This window comes from Sinohyriopsis cumingii, unplaced genomic scaffold, assembly GCF_028554795.1.
Source record: "Sinohyriopsis cumingii isolate HCF-2022 unplaced genomic scaffold, ASM2855479v2 utg001747l, whole genome shotgun sequence".
NCBI lineage: Eukaryota > Metazoa > Mollusca > Bivalvia > Unionida > Unionidae > Sinohyriopsis > Sinohyriopsis cumingii.
In genome coordinates this window covers 152939-176579 of record NW_028316043.1, presented here as the reverse complement: position 1 = coordinate 176579, position 23641 = coordinate 152939, and positions in this window count along the sequence as shown.

Below are 23641 nucleotides of genomic sequence, written 5' to 3'. Positions count from 1 at the left end.
ACAAGAGTATATTCTGATTGAATAAATATTACTATGTCCAGACTTGGAAATGTTACTGTTTTCCACAAAACCCATAAATATAATAGTTCCCTTGAATATTTTGATGAAAATGTAGGGATTATGTGATCATGGATACGTGGATGTGTTGTTTATTATTAATATTCCACATATTCTCCTAACTTTTCTTGTCTCTAGGCTTTGAAGTTTAGGATATGACTGGGGATGGTCTACCTATGTGTATAATAGTTTTAACATTATGAACCAACCCTGACTATAGGGCGTGATACTCAGCTTGGAAGTTGTTTCAAAAAAATTTTTAAAATAAGCCCAATCAGTCCTAAGAGCATCCACATGAATTTGCTCAAATCTGAAGAGTGGCTTATCTCATCAATCACAATTATTAGCAAATTAAACTTAATGAATATTACTACCAATTTAACCTGGTTCAGTGTGGTGGCCGTGATAGTGCAGATGTGCCACATATACATACATACATACATACATACATACTCAAATTTTTTGTCCATATGATGTTATCATTATTCTGTAGGACAAACATACAAGCTCGTTTCCGTCTGCATCCGTTGTGAATTGTATGCCACCTTTAAATATACTTTTAATCAGAGTGCATGCAAGGAGATTGAGTGTTTCAAGAAAAATGAAAACATATCCTCCACCCACTTGTATTATGGAGAAAACTCAGGTGTGGTAAAGTTATTTTATAATTGCTTCAAATAGAGGGACAAATCCCTTGTATGAAAAGATCAAGGCTGAGAGTTATTGATAGCAGTTACAGAGAATGGCTGATCAGTTCTTTTGCCTGACATAGCAAGACACAGGGGGCTTTTGTTGGACTATAATTGTAAAATTAACTAATGCCTGAGAACTGATGGAGGGAGTATAAAACTAAATATCAGAACCTGTTGGATAATGAATTGGATCCCAATGGCTCTCTAGTTGTAAAACAATGAGAAATGTTAGTTCTGGAGAAAATCCAATCACTCACATTTGTTATGCCAAACAATGGCTCATGTAATGCCCAATGCTTTGTATTATAACTGCTAATATCTAGCAGTAAAAGTAAACATAATGCTTATTAAATGGGTTAGTATTATAAGCTGCCTGAAATAAATCAATGAAAGCATAGCCATATCAAATGGGTAGTTAAACAGACTTTGCTTTCGATGAACTAGGCTATCCCATGGAAAACAATTATGGAACTGAAAGTAATAAAGCCTTAGAAACTTCATTAATGGACAATTATGTGTAGCAAGATGATGATATATCCAAAAGTATTGAAGTTGTGGGTACATCACTTATTGACAAAATGGGAAGTTCTTTGCAAGAAGATCTGTCAAAAAGTCATACATCAGTTGCAGAGGAACAAGAAATATGATGCTGGTGCAGTTTGTTCATCAATAACTTCTAGAAAAACCAGCTGATTCAAGCAGTTGCTTCAAGGATAAGCATATGGAAAATCCATCATTAGCTTAATGGATCAAGGCATGTAGCATCTTAAATGTTATATCACAAAATATTTATAAACCTTAAAATAAATGCAATGTATTTGAGGATTCTATCTTTTCTGCTTGTAATCAATTGTAATATCTACCATTTCCTTTCTCAAATATGGCAGTTAGCAATTACAATTTTTTATAGGATTCTTGAATATCCTACTTCTGCTTCAAATTTGTTATTATTTATTATTTAAACAGGTGGTGTGGAACAATAAGTTTTGTAGATGTAGGTATGTGTAGAAGTTTTACAGTTCTTATTGGTCAAATATTAACTCATCACAGCAATACAGAAGTAACTGTTAATCAGTTGATGTAGTTTTCAGTTCTAGCATGCATTTTAAGATTCAAAACTGGGAGAGGGACACAACAGAATGCCGATGATACACTTATCCACTTGATTGTTCACTTCATTATATAAAGATGTACATGATGTTATTTATCCTTGGTTTTCATGTGCCATCATCACATCTATGGGGGCTCCGAGTCGCCGAGTGGTCTAAGGCGCTCTCCGTTGCGGATCACTGCTATCTCACCTCTATCTGCGTGGGTTCGAGTCTCGGATTCAGCCAACGTGGGTATGTGAGAAAGCTTGCCAGTAGCTTCTCGTCCGTCGGTGGTTCTTTCCGGGGGCTTTCCCCGGTTCTTCCACCACCATTAATACTGGCCACCATGTATAGCCTATCGTGTGCTGAAAAACGGCGTTATACCCTACAACAACAACAACAACAAATCTATGCACTTTGTCCAGCACTGCATTTTAGCAAGAGATATGTTTGTTAATTAGTTATCCCAAGATTTGCTGGTGGAAGATAGGGCATGTGGTGATGCTCGGGATTTTAGTGTCATTTACGATAGCCGAAAAAATTTAATTTTCTTGTATTTTGAAGAGAAAATGTTCATTGATGAATCATTATAGCTATAAAGTGTGTTTCAGTGATTTTTATATTATTGTACCAAAATCTGAAGTTAAAGAGAAGAATAAAAAATCAAATTTAAACTTATATATTTTGTAACACACTTTAAATCTAAAACCTATGATGTAAGCATATACATCTATGATTTAAGCATATACAATTACAACTTTGATGAAACATGCAAATCAAATAATAGCAAACAATTAATAACTTACTGTAACTCCAAGCTGCTGGGAAAAGCTATGCAAGATGTAACAACATGCTTACAGAGAGCAACACAATGTGTGAATTACTGTCTAAAAGGGATAACAGACGCTGATATCAAAAAAGCAACTTATTGATAATGGACCAAGTGTTTTGAAAGCAGAGTTCAGTGGTCTTTTGACAACGTTGTTGAAGGGAAGTGACAGAAATGGTAACGTGTCTTATTTTACTGATGGTGGAAAGCGTGTTTGTGGATTTTGCTTCAGATCTTTGTATAGGATTAACAAAACTACAAATACATTAGGAAATCTTACCGCTCTGGTGATCTAGTGGTTAGAGCGTCCGTCTCGGAAGCAGGAGGTCGTGGGATCGAACCCGAGCCAAATCATACCAAAGACATACACAAATGGTACCAACAGCTGCCTCGCTAGACGCTCATCTTTAAGAGGTTAGTATTAAGACCCAAACTGGTTGGCCTGGTGTCATAATAATGTGAATGGGTGGGACATCATGCTACTTGTCTGCGGCATGATGCCCCAGTGCTAGACATCAATATAAACTGTCACACTGCAGACATCGAAATGATAGGAAATCTAAGGGTGTCACAATTTCAGCTGGGTACAGAAAAGGTATAAGTCAAGGACAAGGAGGAGAACATGCAATGCCTTGGCTTGAGGATTATGCATTCCATCATGCAGACAGAATGCCAGATAATGGTGATAAGATGCTGCCTTTTCAAATCTAGAAAATTAACAATCGACGAGAGTATATACATGAAAAACAGAAATGACGGATCATGCAGTTTGCAGTCAACATTTTCGGACATATGGAATAAAGATTTCCATCACCTGAAGATAAAACAGGTTAGGAAAGTTTATTAGAGCATGATTTAAATAACTTGACTCATTTATAATTGCCACGGTTAAAATGTAGATTATGTGATAAATCATCACTGCAATGATTCTTACTCTCTCATCATAAGAGTATGGACATTAATGTCCATTTGAAATCTTAAGTCTATTGGCCTTAATAGCAAGTGGTTGTTTTGCAATCGCATGCAGTCTAATGTTTATCATTAATACCAAATTGTCAGGAACATGACGCATTCTTTCAACTTCTGGTCTAACTGATACTGAATGTAAACAGGGTAAATTAAATATTTTAATATGAAATGAATCAATGCCATCTTGAAAATATTCTTACTACTAAATATTACAAATTAGGTTTCATAACTACATTCGTGGGTATTCCCATTCTCCAGTGATGCCCTTGGGTAAGCTCCTGTGTTAATTAGACCATTAATTCTTTGTGCTATTGAGAGCATACACAGTTTTAAAGGTCATATTTTATAGACATTTAAAACATTTATATCAAGATTTCAAACTTTTGAATATCAGTTCCTATATAAAGTAAATATGTATTTTCAAACACAATCCTTTCCCGTTTTTCACACAAATACCATGCAGATGTGAAAAATAATTACTTAATTTCACCAGATCAATAAACTCGCTGAACATTAATAATCAAGTTCTGTGACACAGTGGGAAAGAGAGAAAGGAGTCCAAGAAATGTCTGTTAGTACACTCTGAGTCTCTACATACACCCAAGGTAGGTTTTAGTAAAAACATGTGAGATATCAACTTTATCACAATTTGTTATCCTTGCAGTTCCAAAATATCAATACTTATTGTACTGGTGATTAATGCTACTGACGTATAACATAAATGCTGTATGCATTGTTTTGTGTGCAATACACCACTCTGCGTATGGTAAAACTTTCTCGTCTTCTTAAAAAGTTTAAACAAAAAGAAATGTTTAAAGTTTATGGCAAATGAATGTCTATTTTGGCTTAAATTGTATCGTGTTTATATTAGGAATAATAATAATAATAATAATAATAACTTCATTATATTTAATTGCTTCTTGTAATTATCATCATAACAAATGTAAACATCATTATCATGATGTATATCTCTTTTATAGCTGACAACATGCAATTTTGGTTGTACTTATTATGCTGATCATCAGTTGTTAAAGATGTGAGAAGCTTACTTTTCAGGAAACGTTCATGCTGTTGATTATTACTTTCATTAATTTTGTTTCCTTTTTCAATTCTTTGCATTTTGACATCATTTGGATATCATTTTCAAGTGGGTCACTTCTGAATAGGAAGTCTAGCACAGATAATACCTTGTTTCTTAAGAGTTAAACGATCACCATAATTTTACATTTGTTTAAAACTGTAAGAGCCTTAGTAGAAATCTCATGAGATCCCCAATCCTTGTTCATGTATACAATTAACATTCATACAGAGACAGGTTCCTATGTATCAGTACTTGGGCCTTACATCAAACACTTGGAGCACGGGACTCTCCCCGTATGTCATAGCATGTCCAGTATCAATATCTCTAAACCACAACCATGCATGCATACCCTGACTGGATTTGAAAAGACAGATGCAATGTGGGGCACTGGATCAGACAGTACTTATGGAGGTGTAGCTTGGATAAGTATGACCTAATTCAAGTTTATATGTATTTTACTCCTAATCTCTGATTTCAGACTAATTCATTCTCCAAATGTAGGACTGAATGGGAATTATAGAAGACAAGAGATCAAGGCAAAAGAATCAGCTTGAAAAGGTTAATGTCTGTTCACAATGAGATGCAGATGTAAGTTAAGTTTGGGTAATATTTTGTTAGAATACTTATCACTTGCAGTATTCATTTTGCTAGCATTCAGATTTTAAATGATAACAGTTTTCTTCTTTATATATATATATATATATATATATATATATATATATATATATATATATATATATATATATATATATATATATATATATATATATATATATATTCGATAAAACCTGTATATTTATTGCAATTTTCTACCTGACAGTTACATATAGCATTCCAATTATATTATCTACAGTAGTTACTCATAAGATAATATCGGGTATGTCAAATTATTGAAGATCATTGATTCAGATATTTATAGAGTATATGGTTAGAATACTTGTATGAGGTGTGCATAGTGGATCAAAATAATATTGACAAAATTTCCATGCTAGTGTCAGCAATGTTTTCAAGTAAACTATTTTATATTTTCAGAAAACTAATGAGGAAAACTATGTATTAGTGGAGACAATGACTCTATATGTAGGCCATATGTTGAAAAGTGATCGATGGAAGAGTAGAACAGAATTAATATGAAACTCAAACAGCCTCCTAATGAAATAATTACCCAAATATCTGCCTTATATAGAAGAACTACAAGAAATAACTGAATGAGATGCTACTGACATTTTAATTATATTACATGAGAATGAAATTTTGCCTTACGTTACTGTTGAAATTATATATAATGTATGATGATTAAAATGTTGTATACTTCAATATACTGGATATCTTGTATACGTTGCACCTTCCGCTATTCCATCAAGAATGTATTATTGGCCATAATATTAAAACAGGCTTGAGGATGACAGCTTCAGAACAATGCAGTTACCTTGGAAAAGCATTATCAAAAAGGGATTTAAAGTTTAACAATGTAGAAATGCTACATTAGCAAGTAATATTATGACATAGGAGAGCAATGTAGTATTGTTACTACATCAGGTTTAGAAATCACAAAAGCAGTGCCTAGAAATAGGGTAGTGTTACTACATGGGTTTGGGGGAGAGCTATGTAGTATTGCTACTACATCTGGCTTTGGAGATCATAAACTTAGTGACTGGAAATATGATATTGTTACTACATGTGTTCGTGGGATAGCTATGTAGTATTGTTACTACATCAGATTTTGAAGTAAACAAATCAGTGCCTACAAATTGGGTATTGTTACTATATGAGTTTGGTGGAGAGCTATGTATCATTGTTACTACACCAGTTTTTAAAGAAAACAAATCAGTGCATAGAATTAGGATATTGTTACTATGTGGATTTGGTGGAGAGCTATGTATTATTGTTACTACATCAGGTTTTAGAGATAACAAAATCAGTGGTTTGATATAGGGCATTGTTAATACATATGTTTGGGAAATAACCATGTGTTATTGTTACTAGCACGTTTACTAGTAAAAGATGATTCACTTTACAACTTATTGTGCTTCTTTTTATTAAACTTGATATTGTGTGTATAATAAAGCTTAAAATTCCTTTAAAAAGGACAAGCAAGCAATTCCTTTTTATTTTGACAGCCATTAAATGTGAAAACAAATGTCTTTACATTACAACATACATTTTGAGACCAATATATTTCTGAATAAAAACGGTATTCATCTTTCATAAAAGGAGTTCCAAAGGTCAGTAAATCTTGTTAGAAAATATTTTGAAAGCACGAGTAATCTACGTTTTATTAAACGAACAAACACAGGGCCTGAGAGAAGATTTTTAATTTGATAATATTAAAGTTATAATATTGAAAGATATTGTTTAAAATGTATGTCTTAATTCAGCATAACAATAAAGTATAATATTGATGTCAAAACAAGGATGCAGAAGTTGATCTTCTGTAGTCAGCAAATTTTGTAGTAGCCTCAAAAAGTCATTTCGCCGTTAAAAGCTTCTGGCACACATACTTAATGGTCTAATTAACACATCTCTTGCCGTTGGGGAGATTGTTCTTTTGTCCACATCTGTTTAATTGTTGTAGATTGGTGGACAATCTCAGATCTTACTCCTCAGATCAGAAATTCAACTGAAATGTGAATAAAAAAGTATATCTTCATATTGCAGCTTTGTACAGTGAAAAAGGGAAAAATATATTTCTGTTTGATACTATTAATATTACGCTGGTTGGCAAATACACATATCGAGGCATACCATTCACTATCGACGGCACATTCAAAATAGTGCTACATTTATATTAAGAAGTATGAAATATGTACAAGACTAGTTTAAAATGAAAAAGACTCGACGAATAGTATTTAACACAAGTTTATTGTGCTAGAGCAATATGTGCTTCTATTTTGGTCTAAACAGGGGGATGTACAGACTTCGAAAAGAGGCCAAATCGTTTAATTCATCACCTAAAGACTAATACAACTCAAAAATTAATTTAAACATTAGCTCCATTTCTATATAAATCTTTGAAATACTACACCTTGCTAATTATACTGTATATGCTATGAACCATCACTTCACAATCATTATATTCGGTAGTATGTTCTGTATTCCATTGTAAGTTTAAAATGTAAGTGCAACAAATATATTTTAATATCTTGAAATCAGATCAGATTGACTGATTTGTGGTTGATTATTTGAATCGGACTCTGTGGTGGCGTCGTGGCATTTATAGTTTCAATGACATTTTGGATATTAAAAAACACATTTTATTTTGAAACCCATGGTCCATAGGTAGATAAATTACATATATTGGACACCATCAAATTAGATTAGCTGTTAAAATATATATATATACTTATGTAAGCAACTCAATCCAAAAAAATGTAGCAAGTGTAACATTAAGGTAATGATACACTGCACAGTGTAATCCGGACAAATATATATATATATATATATATATACATATATATATATATATATATATATATATATATATATATATATATATATATATATATATATATATATATATATATACTATTATTTAAGGTGGGTCGTGGGCAGTTTTGTCGTCCTCAGACGGTTTCGTGGGCAGATAAAAGTTCGTGGGCAGATTTCCATCTGCCCACGAAGCACGTCGTCCTTTTCTGCACTCTTGCCACAAATATCAATAAAATAAATGCATATTTACGCTGCTGAATGTTAAATATTCGATAAATATTCATCTGCAAAATAAATAATTGCCTTTTTACCTATTTATTTCCATTTTTTCATTAATGAATTGAATTGAATAGCACAACTTGAGTTACCTCCCATTATGTACTAGTATATATTGCACCTTAAAAATAGATTGACCCGGAAGTAGTATGTTTCAAATTTACTGCCCATGATGACAGGGGATCGTTACAAAGAAAATCAAGGGATGGGGTTCTAACCTGTAACAATATAATATGTTAACAGTGTTACAGGTTAGAACCCAAATCTGTTGATTTTCTTTGTAACGAGCCACTGTGCCCGTGATGATTATTGTGAGAGATCAAAACTGCCCGGGAACCAGGATGTGGAGTGAATAATCTGCCAATGTCGCCAACAAGCACCATACATAGATACTATTTATTTTGATATCTAAGAAGTTTTCAATAATGCTAATTAGTAACATTATAATGAGTGAGCTGTTATTAGTCTTTCGAAATACCTCTATTCACTACTGCTGGTCTTGAGCCCAAACTAAGAGGATTGTGGCTGTCATTAGAAATACAAGTGATACCATTTATTTAAATCCAGGCTTAGTAAGTTCATAACTTCACTTAAGTTCATATTATATGCTGCTGCATTTTCTTCTCTCAGTATACCATTAACAACGACAACAAAAGAAAAATGGTGTTTACTCAGAATTTGTTCCTATATTTATCAAAAAATTTGTTTTGGAACAGATATTTTGTTGGAAAAGCTGAAAGAATAAAATTGGGGGAAAATCATGATGGTATAATAATACAATTGTTTACTTATAATAAAAGAATACTGGATTTAGTGCACATCATCCTTGCAATAATTAAATGGCATTGTGAATATGCAGAACCCCAATTCTTTAATGTACATGTACTGTTTAAGGTACAAAACTGTTTTGCATACTTCATAACTTATTTCTCTAACAGTGCAAATAATAGGAGACAGAAGACGTTTAGAAAGAATTAATTTGTCAAAATAAGTTAAATATCAAGATTAGTTTAATGGACGTTTGAAAATTTACTATTAAAGTAAAATTGCCTATTTTTGAGAGAAAAATCCTAATAGTAATACACGTAATTTTATTTAAATTAGCAGTAATGTAGAGGATGCTGATTTATTTATGAAATATACCATAAACGTGTGTTTCATGTTCATTACTCCAAAGTAAAATACCCAAGAACCACCTCAGAAAATCAGTAATGACATATTCACGTAAAACACAAAACACAATTCTAAAAAAGTGATGGAGATGCAGTTATCAGCTGTGAGTCACATAGCTAACACATGTTGAGTAGCAGACTGGATGATTGGTATGGAACGAATTGTATTTGCCTTGTCAGAATAGTTGGTAAAGATTTTAAGAGGACTTCCTGGTTGGAAAAAAGTGAATTGGAGAAATGTATTATTTTTTTCATCGTATGTGTCCTTGTTTCACTTCATTAATAATAATGATATGACTTTTGACAAATCTTTTTGTCCGAGTGACTCAATGCTGATAAGTGTAAAAAAAATGTCGAGGCTGCGACAGATGTGTCCTCTGTAGAAATGGGTGTTTATTAAACTAGGTCAAAATTAGGTAGTGTAAAAATAGGAAGTGGAACAATACACAATATGGAAAACGCCCGCTGTGGAAGACATTGGGCGGACATACAGACACATCAAGATGTATTTAATAAGATTCATACACATATTATATACTGTTGTATAGCTCTCCTTGTATGCTTCAGATTTATACTATAAACATTGAAGTTTGTGATACCGAGACAAACGGCAATGGAAGATGCACGTATCAAGGTTATGAAGATTGTTAAATTCACAAGCGATACAGAGTCAAATATACCAAAACTTTCATATTGCATTTTCTTACATTTCTACTATCACAGATCGATTTAGACTGATGCGAAACCTGTCAATTTATATCAAATTTGTCAAAATCGGGGTTTATTTACTATTGTTATGAGTTATTCACCTGTATGGAAAACGATCGTATAGGAAGACATTAGGCGAAATGACAGACAAAGGAAGATATACTTAATAAGATACATACACATACTATTTACAGTTGTGCGGCTTTAATTATATGCTTTAGATATATAGCAATAGCATCGAAATATGTAGTACGATCGCAAAACGGCAATGGTAGATTCACGTAGCAAGGATATGAAGATCGGTAAAGTCGCACCCGATATTCAGTAAAAAGAACAAAACCTTCTATTCTGCATTTTCACACATGTCTATTGGCACAGATCGATTTAGTATGATTAGAAACATATCAATTAAAATCAAATTTGTCATCTGATATCAAATGTGTCAAAACCGTTGTTTTTGCGATTGTTATGACTTATTCGCCCATATGAAAAACTTTCGTATAGGTCGGATCTAGGCGCACGGACAGACAAATAAAGACGTGCTTATTAAGATATATACACACATTTTATAATATTGTATAGTTTTAATTCTATACTTCAGATCTCTAATATTAGCATCGAAGTATGTGCTACAATCACAAAACGGGAAGGGTGTATTAAAGTAGCAAGCATATGAAGATCGGTAAAGTCGCACCCGATATTCCGTAAAAAGTGGAACTTTTTTATTTTGTATTTTCACACACGTCTATTGGCACAAATCGATTTAGGCAGATGAGAACCTATATATTAATATGAAATTTGTCAAAAGCTGTGTTTGTTTACTATTGGTATAAATTATTCACCTATATGGAAACCGTTCGGATAGGAAGGCATCGGGTGCACAAACAGACATATGAAACCGTACTTAATAAGATACATACACATATTATTTAATGTTGTACATCTTAAATTATATGCTTCAAATCTATAGTATTAGCATCCAAGTATGTGCTACTATCGCAAAACGGGAAAGGTAGATGCACATATCAAGGATATGAAGATCGGTAAAGTCGCAAGCAATAATGAGTCATAAATACCAACTTTTTTATTATTAATTTTCTCGACTTTTTTTTGGCACAGATCGATTTAAACTGATGAGAAACCTATACATTGATATGATATATGTCGAAATATATGGTTGTTTAAGATTGGTACAACTAATTTACCTATATGGAAAATCTTTGTGTTGGAAGGTATTTGGCGCACGGAAAGACAAATGAAGACGTACTTAATAATATATGTAAACATGTTATATGCTGTTGTTTAGCTTTAATTTTATGCTTGAAATCAGTAGTATTAGCATCGACGTATGTTGTAACCCCCCTCCCCTTAGTACGCTACTGCAAGCAGACTTTGTCAAATGCTAAGAGACACTAATTGCTCGAAAATTATAAATTAAAAAATATTTATGTATTTATGGACTCGTATATTATAACCTTATAATGCGCCTTCATTTTCCATCAGGTAGGTCTCCAGGTCGAGTTGTCATGAAAAACAGGAACCAGTATCGTACATTCTTTACTAAGCGACTTCTCCGATGGTGCAATGTGTCTATAGAGCGTCCGCCTCGGATGCGAGGGGTCGCGTATTCAAACCCCGGCCGAATCATACTAAAGACATAAAAATGGTACTAGCAGCTGCCTCTTTTGGTGCCGATCATTAAGAGGTTAGTGTTCGGATTAGTCGGCCTGGTGTCAGGATAGTGTGACTGGGTGGGACAAGTTTGTCTTATGTCCGCTAAAATGCAAAAGCCTACTGAACCAAGTCGAACAGGTTACGTATTATACAACTTATTTTCGAGGTTTCAGCGCCCCCCCCCCTTAAATGCGTACATATATTATCAGTATACCTCCATGCTCAAGCCTATGCATTTGGGTTACCCCCCCCGCCACCCCTCTATGCGTGCATACTAAATGGACGGCCCCTAACCATTCATGAGATGGTATTGATTCAAATTTACGAGTGCGATTGTGATGTACGCATTTCCCTACACAAACACGGGATGGTATTATTCAACCGTACATGTCCACAAAACTATATATATTTATAGATATATGTATACAACCATGGTACATCAATTAGGTATCTAATTACATAATGACAGTGTAGTGGTTAGCAAATTTGAGAAATATACTTTTTTATTCAGACACCATGCCAAAAGGAAAGAACTAACTTACAGTTTACGCTGAACTAAATTAAATTTACTATTTTTGTTTCCAGCATGGTCGGAATATGTTTACATGTTTCATATTAGGAAACAATTTGCATTATGGCTAAGTATATCTAAGAAGGAAATAAGATGTTCTTACAAACTCTTATTTTGTTGGTGTATTGGTTACCTCTCAACATATGAACCATTCTTTGCCATCTCACGATTATAATCCGTATGTACTTAAGCGTTGTCTCATTTGTAGTGTTAATTTTTAAATGTATACTTTGCTTGTAAAATGATCCCACTTTATATAAATGTACAAACACCGCAATCGTGATGTGCTTACAGGAATACATTCTTCTGAGTTCTACTGAAGTCAGTTATTCAGTATAATTTGTAAAACGATATGGACTGATTGATAAAAGTGACTGTTTTCTTTACTTTGGTTTGTCGCAATATTTTTCTAACACAGTACTAATATACACTGGTCACACATGACGCCCCAAAGAAGCAGTTGTAGTTAATTCTTTTTTACCTGTAGTAATGGGATTTTTACAATATATGGCTGTGGCAAATGTACGTCGATTATCAGACAATGGTCGGCTTTTGCACTAATCGCTTATTTCCCTACTTCGAGTGCGGACTAATTGACCGTTAAGCAAAATCTCAATTAATCTCTGCGATTTATGTGCAACGTACGATATTGTCCCCAGTGTTTATTTAATTCCATCATCGTTTAACAAAACTTCTTTTCTTATCCTCTCTAAATCAACTTTTGTTGACCAAAGACATTACATTTTATAAGCAAGGCAGAACGCAAAATCACATTACCCATCCACGAGTACAATGAAAATATGAAAACAAAAATAGTTAATAAAATTCCAAGGTATGTATAATATTGTAATATATTTTGGAGTATGCGCATTTGTTTACCGCTCTCCATTTTAAGGATTCCTTATATACTTGCTTGAATATGGGAAGTCGGTGCTGGGATTATAGTCTTGAGACCAAAATAATTAGCCAGTTACTAGGGGCAAACGTTACGGAGTGAAGTGTAAGTGAGTTTCAAGATGACATGGTTTACTTTTGGTAAATTCAGGTAAGAGCCGCATGAGTATCCCTGTCACTCAGTAGTCCCTATTCAAATCTAATTGCGTGAATTGATCGTGTGACTCCAGGTGCAGTATTTATGACTGGAGATTGGTAAATTATACAATGGAATCAACAGAAAAGGACTGTTCCGCCGTCGGCGGGCGCCATTTATTGTTGCTGTGGTGGTAAATATGTTACAAAGTTACAGGCGAAATGAAGCTAAAAATCATGATTTAAAAGGCCTAAGGTGGCGTAGTAAAAACGGTTCCCTGTATTAGGTTGTTGAGTTGTATAGTTTCACGGCGTGAAATACTGGCGGTAAGTTACGGAAAGTTAACGAAGAGAAGCTTTACAATTGTGACATTGACATACAATTGGGAAGTTGGGATTTGTGGTCATGTATTAATTAGAGTAACATTACTGATAGATTGGACGCGTTGGACTTTCCAGTTTGCAGAAGTAGTTGTACAGGATTCCTTTGAATCGGGGAAACCTATGACTCGTAGCGGGATTCGCGCAAGGGCTTGACATCGCTCGGTCAAGAAACCCATTTGGTTGATACAATATTTCTTGCGTGAGCATAATGCAAATATGTATACTGGCTTCCACTGTTTTCAGCTATGATGTACGATGTTAAGATCTCAGTCGGTCAGGATATTCTTTAACAAATGTATCTTTTATCCTAACACGTCTTTCAATACGGTACCATTTACCCCTTGCAATAAAGTATATCAGTTGGAGGTTGAGGATGAACTAATCGATATTGAATTTCTCTAAGTACTGTTTGGTCAATGTTCGGATCTCATTATCCTGTTATTGCAAAAAATATATATTGGTTATAATCAATTACACCTTTAGTTTTATGATTATTTAGACATTCTATATAAATCCAGCATGGTATCAGTTAATATTTCGACGATATTGTTATATGTGACCAGTACATTTGAACATGTATGATTATAAACAGTAAAATTAGGCATTTAAACTGTAGGAAAAAAAATTCTACTGAAAAATGTTTCATCAGCATAAAAATCTAAGGATTGTCAAATCCGAGACTAGCAATATTTTATAGTACCTATATTTGCTCTTTTCAGGCCAAGTTCTCACGTAATGGCTTGTTTTAGTAGATTGCTTGTTTTTGTGTGGGTTTTTTTTGTGCTCCCACACAAAATGCGCATGCGCGGAATTTATTTTCCGTTGCCATGACGTATAAAAGTTACCGGCCATGCACCAACATTTTTCTTTATACATCAGATTTGCATAACATGATTAAAAGTAGTTATACTTGAACAAAAAGAACCAAAAAAAACCTACAAAGTGTACAGAAAAAATAATGTAATTTCTCGAAATAAAAGTATACATCACTGTTACTTAGATACGATTTTCCACCTATAGAGGACGCCAGCAGGAAATGACGTACATTTATCCCCACAAGACGAAGTACGGGGGAGGGGGGCCGGCACCAGACAGACCCCCCACCCCACTTTTCCAAAAAAGTATAGTGTTTTATGTGTATTTATCCCCCCCCATGTGTTGTATGTTTTATATTATGCAAAAGAATTTAGGTCAAACAAATTTAATTCTCCTTTTTAACGGGGTATTTCTTTTAAAACCTAGTTTTATCTATAGGGTTGTTTTTCCGAATAGGTTTCCATCTTTCCATCACCTGACTTGAAATCCCTTCCCTATACTCTTGGTTGACCTTGGCTAGAGGTCGCCTATATCTCGTGTGTGCTATATATATATATATGCTATAGTTTGTGTATGCTATATTTTGCTTCCATTTTGGGATAGCCTTTATTTTTTCCAAAATCTCCCCAGTAATCTTAGGACCTTATAATCGGATCAAGAAAAGGTTTATTTTTATTTAATATATTTTTGAATTTTGGCTAAGTAACGGTGTATTATAATTTAATTAAGAAAAAAAAACTTAATGTGTTCTGTGTGCAAATATATTGTGTCATTATTCACATATTGGATTTGTAAATTGAAATCCGCTGTACTCGAGTTGGAGTCCATACACTCTTTTATTTGCTTGTATTTCTCCCACCTAGAGTTAGGCCGTCTCAAAGTATTTATTGGATTTCTGCCAAAATCTCTAAAAATGGTTGTTCTTCCCACACACACACACACACACACACACACATACACACACACAGTGGGGATTTACCGTGCAGTGCGAGAGCTGCACATTTTGAGCAAATAGAATTAGAAGAGAGACTTATTAGATCCTTTGTTTTCGTGTATGTATGTAAAGTTTCCTATATGAGGTGTTTTTCCCGACTCTTTCATAGCCCCATGACGTCATTATCTCGTACTTTTCCCATATAGTTTCTCTGTCCCGATAATTAGGATTTGTGATAGTTTACGTAATATAATTAAAGTCTATTTAATTATTTAATTTTAATTGTAATGAATAATAAAAAGAAACTGAAGCTGTTAAGGAAAATTTATAAGAAATTAAAAGGGTGGCGGCTACAGCAGATTCCAATCCGGGGTGGGGGTATGAGGGCAAGGGTTCACTTTGTGATGGTCCCCTTTAATGGGAGATTATCCATTGCCCCATCTCCCTCCCCTTCTTTTCACCCTTTGCAGCCCCGTCCCTCCCATTCACAAATCTTCCTAGAAGTTCTTTTTTCTAATTAATTTGAAAGGATTACAAAAAAATTTGCCTATTCATTTTTTTATGTTTATGACTTGGTCACACGCCATCATGGTTTTAGTTATGTTATCTGTTATTTTTCCTATTAAAGTTTTGTTAAAGTTGCCGTCTTGATATAAAACTTGGTTTCTTCTGTATTTTTATTTCTTGGATATCTCCATAATTAATTGTATCCTGTCTTGTTTCCTAAACTCGCACTGTGCCATCGCATAATATTTTGTGAAGTTCGCACATTTGCACATGAGATAATTTACATGTATGCAAGCTTTGTATTTTTGGAGAGCCGATGTTGGTCCAGTACCTCCAAGGTCTGTCCCAATTAACCGAGATATTTCCTCCTCTACTTTATTTTTAATTTTAGAGGTTAAATTTTCCCTTATCCAGTTATATGTTTCCTATGTTTCAATTCCCCAAAGTTCCTCATTTTCCCTATATTTACATAAAAGTTCCTTTATATTTCTAAAGGTCCTTGTTGTTTCTAGTCTTTTTACCAGTTTATTATTTTTGTAGATGTCACTTATGTTTTTCATGCTAAAACCAAACCAGTAAATGTATAAAGCTTCCTAAGGGGTTTTGGGTTGGATATTTACTTCTTTTACATTATAAATTAAATACTAGAGAGGAGGCCTAACTCGAATCGGGAGAAACACAAATAAATAAAGAAAGAAAGTGCGGACCCTGACTCGAATACAGCCTACCTCATTTTGAAAATAGACTTTAATGTGAGAAACGCCACACCATAGTCAATCACAAAAGGTTTTATTTTAATTTCAAATGGTAGTATACCGTTCATCTCGCCGGAATTCTAAATTGCAAATTAATTCAAAAGCAACTAAATTTATACCAGGACTAACAAATAAATTTGAAAAGTCCATAGAAAAATATATATTAAGACAACAGAGACAAATTTGACATAGTATTGCTGTCCCTACACACAGACTATATAGCATACACACACCATAGCATTGATACACATAGCATACACGGAACATAGAAAATTCTTGACAAAGATCACTAAAAATCAAGGATATGAAATCTGAAAATGGGAATAAGACCCATGTTTCAGACTACTACCCTTTAGAAAACACTAGGACTAATTATAAACTAAAAGTTTGATCAAAATTCCTTTTTTAAACTTTAAACAAGCACACACATCTTGGGGTATACAAGAGTACATGAAAACACTTTATTTTTTGTGGGGGGGTCATCTGTCTGGTGCCCCCCCCATGATACTTTCGTAACTCATACTAGCGAAAGATTATCATTTGCACTCACATTGTATGTTCTTTAAAATAATGATTTTTTTTATTTGCGAGATATCGTCGTATAGTTAACCTGGATACAATATAATCTTGGTCCGTTTGCACCTTGAAACTTATCATGCGTGAATGGCAGGCGCCTTCAAGCAATCTGGTGATATTTTCGTCTCTTTTGCGATATTTTTTTTATCTGACATTAGCGATACACACACAGTAAGGATGCATACGCATGCCGGCATCCGCTACATTTACGGAGTTCGTTGATATATTTTGTTCTGTAAATTTCGCATGATGAAAAAAGAAGAAATACATTATAACAATGCAAGGTTAGTTTCTTTTATTTTATTTTCAATCAAGTGTTTGTTTATTGTACCGTGCCGGGGCGGGGTGGGATGGGGGGGGGGGCACAAATTCAACACAAAATTAGTTCATTTCTTATCTGCATGGAATAATGGAGCAAATATGATTGACGATATTGACTAGTAATAACAAGCTTTCAATTTACGCGCGCACACACGAAGACAACTTGAAAAATAGAAACAAACAATAAAATTAACTGGTAACTTCGCACTTGCTCAAGGCTTTGTAGTTACAATGGGGGGGTCTGTGCTATTATCTGGTTAGGCATGACTATTTCGCAGAAATACAAACAAATTATTTGAGATGAGCATAAAATACAATTATTTCTTTTCCTCCATACATTTACGATGCTCTCAAAGACCCACATATTTAGGTAAAAGTATGACCGTTACCAGGCGTTACCGAGTTGAAAATATGCCGAGTAAACTTACGAATTACGCCACGTACAAATGTATAAACAACACTTGGCAACTTTTAATGATAAAAGATGGTGTTTTTATTTATTTACTTATTTATTTAGTTATCAGAACTCTTTCAGAATAACAATGTAACTGCCGATTATACAGCTCGCCTCTAAGAAGATTTTCGTAGTTTCCAACTGCCATGCATAAAATAAGTTTATGCCAAAGTGATCGTGACCTACAAAATGTTGGTCATTGTCACAGGGCATAAAATTCATAAAACAATAAAGAACATTCCTTTTTGTTCTACCAAAGCAGCGGAACCATAATGAGTTGATAAAACACAAGGATATTTGTTGTTATTTTGCAAACCATTGCTAATAAAATCAGCTTCAGAAACTATTATTATTGTCCGCCCTAGAGGAAAGATTTTACAAGGTGGAAATCACTGACTGTCAGTATCCCTGGAATGACAACCAGTATGACAACTATAACTAGTTTGTGCATCAGTAAATAATCTTGAGTAGCCACTGCACCTGAAATGCGTGCACTCCATTCATCGAATACCTCCTATTCATTCATTGTATAATACACATTTTACTTACTAAGAATACCCTATCACAGTATAAATGTTTAGTCATAAATCGGGAAAGTTTACAACTGTATATGCATATTTATTTCTATTTTAACCGTACTGTCATAAAGGTACTTCTGTGGAGGCTAGTGTGTATATGTCATGATGAAAGCTTATGTCATTAATAGTTTTCTTTCTTTGCTCTTTACAAAAAATCAAAATAATAAGACTTTCGTTCATCTTTTGTTAGATTTCATATTTTCTTGAGAATTTTTTAAAAAAATGTATCTGGAAAGTAAACATAAAAAATACGATAATTTAAAAATTGAAATTTGGGTCTCCATCTAAAGAATTTATATATTCTTAGTTACTACTCAGTAATTTTTTATTATTCATAAATGATTGTAAGATAAATTAGTTTTACAATGTAAAAGTGCGAGTTTGCTCCATTTACAGAAGGGTTTACTTGCTATTCTCTTTGTATAATTCTCCCAGCTTTAAACTACAGATACAGAACATTACATAAGACAGCGAATTTCAGTCTTAACCTAAAGCTCGAGGCTGGAGAAGAGGTCACTAAATTGCCGTTTCCATAGTTACACACTGGTCAGATAGAGCAGTCTCCCGCAGGTATCATTCCCTATAGATGAATTAGAGGCCAAGTAAACTGCCTTCATTTCATGAGCTATACTAGTGTAGTATAGATGAAATAAGTTTTAAATTGCAAAAGTTGTCTCTTTTGTAACCAAAGTGCAAATCAATAAAGAAATATAATGACATGTAAAATTACATAAACAGCAATGAAGGATCTTTTCACGAGAGTCGCAAAAGATTGAAACTATTTAACGAATTTCATAAATTTCATTTTAAATAATCTTAAATGTAAGATTATGTTATGTGTATCACATGACAGAAATGATATTCAATAAAAAGCATAAAAATAGGTTACATAATTGACTTTAAATTACATTCGTCATTACACCTTCAATTCATATGTCGTCATGCCGGCATTTGCTGAGTTATTGGGTGTTATTAAACGTATCATATAGTTACGTATGATACTGGAAAATATCATATGGGTATATTAATCTTAAGAGGAGCAACATTGGCTCAGTGGTTAGCGTCTCAGACCTGCGACCGAAAAAATGCAGGTTCAACCCCTGCCATCGGATCAAATCCTCGACCTTATTGGAAAATAATGAGATAACAAGTACATTCTACAAAGACATGGAATCTATTACCTCCACTGAAACGTACGAAATGATCATCTAAATTTGCAACAAGTGATCAGGAGAAGTGCGACCTGTTGAACTCGGAAGTTTGATATGTTACACGTTTAAAAAATTATGATAAACAGTTACCGCATTTTGAAGTTAGAAATGAAACTTTTATTTCTGCCATCATTATATATAAACAAGAAATTATAGATGTAGTAACTAGTCTTGACCTAAACAAAACCGCTGGAACCAATCCAATAAGTAATAAACTTGTACAAGTATAGTTGAAGAAATGTATGTTCCATTGCAAATACATTTAAATAAATCACTCCCAGCCAGCGTGTTCCTAACACAGTGCAAGCTAGCGTATGACATACCGATGTATGAGAAAGGAGATAAAACACTACCGTCTAAATGCAGACTAATTGTTGACTTCAGCTAAATTATATACACTATTCATAAGTCCAACCTTAGAATATACTTCTAGAGTCTGGGATAATTGTTCTATTGAAGATTCGGAAAGATCAGAATAAAGGGGGGAAAATCAGATGGAAGATGCACGGATCGTTCCAGATCTATACCCATTAATTCTTCTAGATAGTCTCTTTATGCGGAAACTGCTTGGTTTGCACAACGAAGGAAAAGGAAGAGATTATGCATTATGTATTCGATTATAAATACTCAAGTACCTAACTATTTAAACGAACTTCTTCCACAAAGGAGATATGAGGCATCTAATTATCGACTACGTTACTCTCAAAGTATCACACCAATCTCAACCAAACTTTATATTTTCACACGACCTTTTACCATATACGATTCGTCTTTAGAACTCTCTGCCTGATGATATCCGAAATCCTCCAAATCTTTCTATTTTTAAGAAACGTTTCTCTAATTTAACTAACGTGTCATCACACAAGCAGAAAGACATCTTACTGTAGGTGAGTAGTCACGTCACTTTTCAATGATAAATCTAGACTTAACCAAGAAGTGTATTGAAAGGTAGAGCGAAAGAGCTGGGATCTTTGGCATTAGGTAAGGGGCAATAGACAAAGTGTTCAACTTCTTCATTATCATAAGCACATGCACACGTGAAAGAGTTAACTAAATTCACCATGTAAAGGTCGGATTTCAGGAGACTACCTGCTTGTCTAAGTTTAGTATGTAGGATATTAAGGTGACATTTGTCAGTAGCGTAATTTTAGCGTGATGACCCGTTAGTTGAATTAGAAAAACGTTTCTTAAAAACAGAAAGATTTGGAGGATGAGAAACCTATAAACTGATATCAAATGTGTTAACATCGGTGGTTCTTTACAATTGGCATGACTTATCTGGTTATATACAAACCATCAAAAAACGGCAAGGGTAGAAGCGGGTAGCAAAGATATGAAGATCGGTAAGTCGCAAGCAATACCGAGACAAAAAAGGCAACTTTCAAGGTAGCATTTTCATACATTTATATTGACACGGGTCGTTTTAGACTAATGAGAAACCAATCACTGGATATCAAATAGGTCCAAATCTTTGTAGCTTTTTTTACGATTAACATGACATATTTAGTCTTATAGAAAACGATCATGTTGCAAGGATATAGGCTCACGGACAGAGAAATGAATATGTACTTAATAAGATACATACACATACTTTTTACTGTTTTATTGCTTAAGTATATGCTTCATATCACTAGTATCAGCATCGAGGTATGTGATACCATCGCAAAACAGCAATACTAGAGGCACGTAACAAGGATATGAAGATTGGTAATGGTAAAGTCGCAAAGGATACTGGGTAAAATATATAAACTTTCTAGGTTGCATTTTCACACATTTCTGTAGGCATAGATCAATTTAGACTGATGAGAAACCTACCAAATAATACCAGATTTGTCAAAATCTGTGTGTGCTTACGATTGGTATGACTTATTCGACTCTAAGATAAACGTTCGTGTTGTAAAGATCTAGGAGCACAAACATTCAAATGATTATCATCGAATTATATGGTACCATCTCAAAGCGGCAAGGGTAGAGGCACGTAGGTAGAATATAGAATATGATGATCCGTTGATGATCCGTAATATCGCAAGCGACACCAAGTAAAAAATATCAACTTTTTTACTTGCATTTTCACACATTTATATATTTCACAGATCAATTTAGACTGATGAGAAACCTATCAATTGATATCAAATTCGTCTAAATCGCGTTTTTAAAAAATTACTAATGTTATAACTTATTTGCCTATATGGTAAACGCTCATTGAGGAAGACATTGAGCGGACATACAGACACACAAAGATGTACTTTATAAGATGCATACACATATTATATATTGTTGTATAGCTTTCCTTATATGTTTGAGATCTATAATATTAAAATTGAAATATGTGGTACCGTGGCAAACTGCAATGGTAGAGGCACGTATCAAGGATATGAAGATCGTTAAAGTCGCAACCGATATCGAGTCAAAAATACAAACTATTTTAATTTCATTTTCACACATTTCTGTTGGCACAGATCGATTTAGACTGACGAGAAACCTAACAATTGATATCAAATTTTGCTAAATCGGTGTTTATTACTATTGTAATGTCTTATTCACCTGTGTGTTAAACGATCGTATAGAAGACATTAGGAGAAAAGACAGACAAATGAAGACGTACTTAATAAGATACACACACATATTATTTACTGTTGTACAGCTTTAATTATATTCTTCAAATTTATAGTATTAGCATCGAAATATGTGGTACAATCGCAAAACGGCAATGGTAGTTTCACGTACCAAGGATATGAAGATCGGTAATGTCGCACCCGATATTCAGTAAAAAGAACAATCTTTTTTATTTTGCATTTTCACACATGTCTATTGGCAGAGATCGACTTAGAATCATGAGAAACGTATCAATTGATATCAAACTTGTCAACATCGTTGGTTGTTTGCGATTGCTATGACTTATTCGCCTATATGGAAAATATTCGGTTAGGAAGGCACTAAACGCAAGGACGTACAAATGAAGACGTACTTCATAAGACGCATACACATTATTTACCGTTGAACAGCTTTTATTATATGTGTCAGGTTTATAGAATTAGCATCGAAAAATGTGATACGATCGCAAAACGGGAATGGCAGATGGACGTAGCAAGGATACGATGATCGGTAACGTTGCAAGCGATACTGAGTGAAAAATACCAACTTTTCTATTTTGCATTTTCACCCATTTATATTGGCACAGATCTATTTAGACTGATAAAAATTTATCAACTGATATCAAACGTGTCAAAATCGTTCTTTCGATTGGTATGACTTATTCGCCCATATGGAAAACTTTCGTATAGGTCAGATGTAGGCACACGGAAAGACAGATAAAGACGTGCTTAATAAGATACATACACATATTTTATAATTATGTACAGCTTTAATTCTATGCTTCAGATCTATAGTATTAGCATGGAAGTATGTGCTACCATCGCAGAACGGGAACGGTATATGAACGTAGCAAGGATATGAAGATCAGTAAAGTCGAACCCAATATTCAGTAAAAAGTACACTTTTTTGTATTCTGCATGTTCACACATGTC